Source organism: Gossypium hirsutum, chromosome A09 (genome assembly GCF_007990345.1).
Source record: "Gossypium hirsutum isolate 1008001.06 chromosome A09, Gossypium_hirsutum_v2.1, whole genome shotgun sequence".
Lineage (NCBI taxonomy): Eukaryota > Viridiplantae > Streptophyta > Magnoliopsida > Malvales > Malvaceae > Gossypium > Gossypium hirsutum.
In genome coordinates this window covers 45,201,636-45,207,301 of record NC_053432.1, presented here as the reverse complement: position 1 = coordinate 45,207,301, position 5,666 = coordinate 45,201,636, and the positions used below count along the sequence as shown (strand labels likewise).

Here is a 5,666-nt window from a genome sequence, read left to right as displayed (position 1 = left end):
CCTAGTGTGTATTTATAGGCTTTGGAATGCCTAGAAACCCTCAAAAGTGGCCTTTTTCGAATTGGACTTAACTTGGGCTTGGCGGGGACACGCCCGTGTGACGTGATTGCCAGGCCATGTTTGATCTGTTAAATTGCACATGGCCGTGTGGGTCAATGGCCAGGCCGTGTGAATCGTGAAAGCCTTGGTCGACACCCTTAAAAGACACGGGCGTGTGAGCTGCCCGTGTGGCAAGTCTTAAGCCGTGTCATCTCCTCGATTTGGTCCGTTTTGTCCCCTTTTGGCTCATTTTTGGCTCCTTTCGACTCTTGGTGCTCTCCTGAGTACAAAACATGAAATTAAAGCATTAGGAGTATCGAATTCACCAATTCTAATGAGAAATCATCTGTAAAATGCATTAAACATGGGTAAAAATATGTATAATTTACGGTTTATCAAATACCCCCACACTTAAGCATTTGCTTGTCCTCAAGCAAAATCCTCAACTCATAATCAAAATAAATTCTCCTCAACTTATAATTATTTTTGATAATATCTCAAAATAATCCATAGGTAATCATACATTGAGAATCCAACTAAAAGAACATAAATGTTTCAAACATTCCAAGTTGAGTATTTAATCATGCAAACATAGGTGTCTCTCCACATCTAAGTAATTACTTTTGATTCAACATATCACAGAGTTTCACATCCTCACTAAAGATTCACTCAAATCACTCAAGGTGTTTAAGGACAATAAATGAAACACTCAATAGTCAATAATGAAAAGTCATTACCATAGGCTTGCATGAAAATCAAATCTCCACCACTGTAATTTAAGATGATACATCAATCAAAAGGTCTTTAGAAGGTTGTAATGAGGCTTGGTTAAGGGGTGTGGTCACAAGCTGAAAGAAAGGGTTAGAATCGAAATTGACTTGAAAAGTTGCCTTAACTAGAAAAAAAGAGTTAATCTTCACTTGCGTACAACAGAGCTTTTCTCAGAATATGAAATTATAGATATGTATACATAGTTTGTTTTTTTAATTAAGAACAAGTTAAATAATATAGACTAAATATCAAGACAAAACATGGGTAGGCAATCCATTCAACTCAAATCTCGACAAAAATAGGGATTAATTTAGGGGATTTCAACAATAATGGGTTAAAGGTTAATATTAAGGGTAATACAAGAATTGGTTTGTTGGGATCAAGGGGGTTTACTAGGGGTTAATCGTGGAGGTAGGCTTTTCATTGCATGAGTGGGTTAATCCTTAGTGCCTTAATCATTTTGATATATCAAATCAAATGGTGTGGTCTCGACATGCGTAATCAAGCAAGTTCTAGAATAACCGTTCAATATTGACGTGCTCAAAGCAATAATAAAAGTGACCATGAAAGGATGAATAGATGCTCAAAAGGCTCAAAAATCTCACAAAAAATTATGGCTTTTTGATGTTTAGACTTGTGAATTCTAATTCAAAGTAATATCTAGACTTGGGGAAACAACCTATAATTTTAATTTCTTAAAAATCAACTTATCATGCTTGATTCTCTAATGTCTTAAAGTTTAAATAATCAATGCATAAATCCCTATGTATTCAAGATATATCAATCAAAATCATAAATCAATTAAAATTTATCCTAAATATGATATGAGAGTTTTTCATGAGAACAATGTGATTATTCATGGATTTTTCTGATAGTGAAATAAATACCCCCCCACACTTAAGATGTACATTGCCCTCAATGTACAAAGATAGATGTTAGAGAATAAAAATAAGATAAGGAGAGAAGTGAAACTTCCTGTATGATGAATTCCTCGAACTAGAGTTTTGGAGAGTGATCGGTTTGAGAGTGGAGGAGGATACTCCGGCGGTCGTAGAGGTTCATTAGGCCATAAGTCCTGTGCCAAAAGAATATTATATCTAGTGGTAGCTATGGTTGTGGTCGAGTAGGACATGGTAGTCGTGGAGAACCTTCCCCGGTGGAGTTATAGTTCCTATGTGATGATGAGCTTAAGAGCTCTATATAACTGTGATAAAATCAGGAACTTTTTAAGAGATATTAGGAAGAATAAAGACTCGAAAAGAAATAACCAAAATTAATAAAATTCTAAAATCTAAAAAAAATAAAAATTAGTTTCGATAAAAATTAAAAACATAAAATAATAAATAAATATTTCTAAACATCTTCATCGCTGGATTGTTCGTGAGGTGGGACTAGCGATGAGATGTGGATGTGCTGACAAATCTGCTATAGAGTAGCATCAATGTTGTCAAATCATTGAAAGCACTGCTGCTCAAATCGGGTGAGGCACTCAGAGATGTCACCATATGAAGCCACCGCATGAACTGGACGAGAGGGTGGTGGTGGCTGAGTCGGTGGGTCCTCGTGCTGTGGGGAGGTTCCTCAGCGCCTCTTGATCATCTTCATGCTAAGCATGCTCGAGATGCCTTTGGAGACGTCTGTCCAATCGATGTAGCGGCTTGATGCTAAAGGTCGGGCCCGAAGTATTTGGAAGAGCTCTTCTTGGAGCCCTCGTGGAAACTATAGGAGAGGAAAAAGAGATGGGGAAATGAGGAATAATGCAGGGGAAGTGGATTTTAGGATGGTTTGGGGGTTAGGGAAATGAGAAGATGGGAAGTGGTGGCCGGGATAGGGATTAGGGAGTGGAGAAAGGTAGATTTCGGCTAGGGTTTTGAAAGGGAAAAGAAAATGAACAGTGATTTGCTTATATAGGGGAGGTCCACATGGCCTAGGGCCACGCCCGTGTACTTTGAAGGTGAGCCCGTGTTTTTTGAATTCTTTCAATTTAGGTTGTGTTCGGCTACTATCCCACGCCCGTGTGTCTTTGGCGTATGTGGCACACGGCCATGTCGTACGACTGTGCCTAGCTTTGTTCACTTCTCCCACGCCTGTGTGTTAGGGTACCATGCCCGTGTATTGTTGTCCACGACTTCAAAGCACGGGTGTGTCACACGCCCGTGTCAAAGAAAAGGAATCGAGCCTTGCCCCTGGCACGCCCGTGTTTTTCCATTCCCACGCCCGTGTTCACTTATCAAGTTCATCCACGGCCATGTCGCACAACCGTGGGGATTTATCACATCCCGTGTTTTGGGGAAATCATGTTCTGCTTTCACACGGCCGTATTGCATGGCCGTGTCTCTTCCCCTATTTTGCCACGGCTTTAGGCACGCCCGTGTGCCTGGCTGTGTGTTCTGAAAAACTTTGCAATTCAAAGATAAATTTAATTATTTAAAGTGTTAGAAACAAGAAATCAAAATATGTTAGTACTCGGGTTGCCTCCCGAGAAGCACTTATTTATAGTCTAAGCTCGACTTACCTCTCTAGTGGATGGTCAGGGTGGTTCGAGGAGTTCGTACTCCTCGTTCCTATTATTAGCCTTGACAAAATAAGGTTTTAGACGGGTATTGTTCACCTTAAAAGTGCCAAACTTGGGGTGACTTACCTCAACCGTACCAAATGGGAAAATACTAAGTACCGTAAGAGGGGTTTCTCCATTCGGGTTGGTATTAACAATGTGAGGGTCCGCGGCATCTAGTAAGACTTTATCTACAACCTTAAGTAAATTTAGGGAGGTATCGAACTCATTCTGGCGTAATTTTGGTTTGTCGTGTGTTCTTGGTTTATGTGCTCGCCATTCATCTAGCTCCTCTATTTGAAGCCTTCGTTCCTCATGGGTGTCTTTGTTCTCCACATGATAATAGTGCACTGTCTCCGTTGTCTTGGTTCGAGGAGGTTCCTGCAAGGACGATTGAATATTAGTTTTATCATTTGCAGGTTATATAGAATTATCTTGAATATTAGAGGTTTTGACTGAGTCGCGTGCTTGTAGTGTTACTGCGTCGTCACCTGCACGAAGTGTTAGCTCTCTTGTGCCTACATTAATAATGGTTTTGGCAGTTGCTAAAAAGTGTCATCCTAAAATTAAAAGTACCTCGTTATCCTCATCCGTATCTAAGACGAAAAAGTCTACTGGGTAAATAAATTTATCAATTTTAACGAGAACATCTTCAAAAATACCCTTAGGAAATCTTACTGTTTTGTCAGCCAATTGTATGCTCATCCTAGTCTGTTTGGCTTTACCGAGACCTAGTCGTTTAAACATTTTATTCGGCATAACATTTATACTTGCCCCTAGATCAGCTAAAGCATTATTCACAGATAAACTACCAATTAAGCAAGGAATTGTAAAACTCCCTGGATCTTTCAAATTTTTAGGTAGCTTATTCTTTAGAATAGTAGAGCAGACTGCATTGAGTTCCACATGCAATGTAGCGTCTAATTTTATTTTATTGGTCAGAAGTTCCTTTAAGAATTTTGCTGAGTTGGGCATCTGTGAAAGAATTTCAATAAAGGGTAAGTTAATATGTAATTTCTTTAAGAGTTTGACAAACTTACCAAATTGTTCTTCTGTTCTGTCTTTTGCCATCACTTTAGGATATGGCACACGAGGTTCATAATTCGTACCTACCTATTTAGGATCATTATCGTTTACCTCTTCTTGACCTTTGTTCATCGCGTTGTCTTGTTGTAATGTTGGCTTAGGTGCAATGAATCCTTCCTTATCTTGAGTACTCATTGCATTGAGGTGTTCCTTCGAATTAGGTTCAGTATTACTTGGTAAGCTACCTTGTGGTCGTTTGGAGATTAGTTTGGATAGCTGGCCTATCTGAGTTTCGAGTCCTTGGATCGATGCTTGTTGATTCTTAAGTGCTGTCTTGGTATTTTGGAAACGGGTTTCTGACACCGAGATGAATTTAGAAAGTATCTCTTCAAAGTTTGGTTTCTTCTCTTGTTGATAATGTGGTTGTTGAAAACCCTGAGGATTTTGTGGCTTTTGATTTCCTTGGCCACCCTAGGAGAAATTTGGGTGGTTCCTCCAACCTGCATTATAAGTATTACTGTATGGGTTATTTTGAGATCTGAAGTTATGTTACCCATATAGTTGACTTGTTCCTCGTCGGTTGTGGGATTGAAGGATTGATATTCTGTATGCACACCTCCTCCACTTGAGTTACACCTCATTACTGGATGTACCTGCGTAGAACCAAGTAAACTGTCAATCTTGTTATTGAGAAGTTCTACCTGATTAGAGAGCATGGTGACCGAATCGATGTTATAAACGCTGGCTGTTTTCATTGGCTTTTTCCTCATAACTTGCCACTGATAGTTATTCAGTGACATCTCCTCTATAAATTCATAGGCATCTTTCAGTGCTTTATTGTTGATGGTTCCACTAGCAGCTGCGTCAACCATTTGCCGAGTCGAGGGATTCAGACTATTGTGGAATGTTTGTACTTGAAGCCAAAGCGGTAACCCATGGTGAGGGCACCTTCTTAGTAAGTCATTGCATCTCTCATATGCATCGTAAAGTTTTTCTAAATTCATCTGCACAAAAGAAGAGATATCAATACGTAATTTAGCCGTTTAGCCGGTGAAAAATATTTTAGTAAAAATTTCTCGGTCATTTGTTCCCAAGTAGTGATAGACCCTCGTGGTAACGAGTTCAACCACTATTTAGCTTTGTTTCTCAATGAAAAGGGAAACAACCGAAGACGTATGACATCATCAAAAACGCCATTGATTTTAAATGTATCACAAAATTCCAGAATGTTCGCTAAGTGAGTGTTGGGATCTTCATCCTGCAAACCATCAAACTA

At 39.3% G+C, this 5,666-nt stretch overlaps 1 non-coding gene across 1 annotated transcript; it reads left to right on the top strand.

Moving 5' to 3' along the window:
• Positions 1–5,320: 5,320 nt before the first annotated feature.
• LOC121206912 (small nucleolar RNA R71) lies at positions 5,321–5,427 on the top strand. Its single transcript, XR_005902084.1, has one exon. It is a non-coding gene; the product is annotated as a small nucleolar RNA R71 (small nucleolar RNA).
• The last annotated feature ends 239 nt before the right edge of the window (positions 5,428–5,666 follow it).